We start from the raw sequence: 1,106 nt of genomic DNA on the forward strand, positions 1-1,106 counted from the left end.
GTGCTGTCTCAGGTGTGAGAAAGCCCTGGGGCTCCTGGCACTCAGGATGAAGGGAACAAAAGTGGAGACAAAGCATGATGGGATCCGGGCTCCCATCTGTATTCCTGGCTCTGAGAAGCATGTCCTGGTCCAGCCAAGGGGAGAGTTGTCAGGTGAGCTGGAGAACTGGTTTGGCTGACTGTTCTAAATTTAGCAGGGGACTTCTGACTGGTGCCCAAGCCTGGAGTGTGTTGGTGTTTTTCCTCTTTGGTTTCCCTGTGGGGTGGGGAAGCTGCTCCCCTCTCAGGTTCCTGAGGGCTCAGGCATCGGCGCCAGGTTTATAAATACCCACTCCCTTCCCCGCAGTCCTGACCCCAGCTGATTGGCAGTAATTTCAGGGTTTCTCCTGGAGCCTCTGCACCTCCAACCCCAGGGAGGGTCTGCGGCAGAGGCGAGGCACGATCCCGCAGAGCTCAGCTTCCAGGATCTGCTCCCCTCCTCACTGTGTCATTGCCAGGCAGTCAAAAGTTGTATGGGGGAAAATACCATTTTTCCTTAGTCCCGCTCAGATAAAGGGGTCTGTGGAGGTTAGTGCTGTGTGTCATTAAAGAGGGTGGGGGCGTGGAGAAAAGGTCATGGTGGGGCGGCGTTTGTAGAGTACTATTGTGTGCCAGGCTTGTGCTAAACGATTTCATGCTAGTTGATAATGTGAGCTTATGTCGAGTGGTCTGTGTGTGTCTGTTCCATGTGACACTTCTTACATGGGCTGTCTTATTTACTCACCCACGTGATTCCATATAATCTATACAATGCCCTGAGGACTGAAATTGTCCTGTTTCATTGGTGAAGTACCTGAGGATCTGAGAAATAAAGTGATTTGTCTAAGTTGCACAGCTGGTGCATGGTAAGTACCGAAATTTCTCTTTCCACAATGCCACGTTGAGAACCCCTATCATCTCTAATTTGTAGCATTGTGGACAATTAAGCAATTAAAAATGTTTTGAAGTTATGTAGACTGGGGCTCAAATCACAGCCCTGCCATTGCTCTAAGAACTGGGGCAAATCCCGAGCCTCAGTCTTCTTACCTGTCAAAGGGGAATGAGAGCAGTCAGTGTGAAGGCTAACTG

Source organism: Pteropus vampyrus, unplaced genomic scaffold, assembly GCF_000151845.1.
Source record: "Pteropus vampyrus isolate Shadow unplaced genomic scaffold, Pvam_2.0 Scaffold29, whole genome shotgun sequence".
Taxonomy (NCBI): domain Eukaryota; kingdom Metazoa; phylum Chordata; class Mammalia; order Chiroptera; family Pteropodidae; genus Pteropus; species Pteropus vampyrus.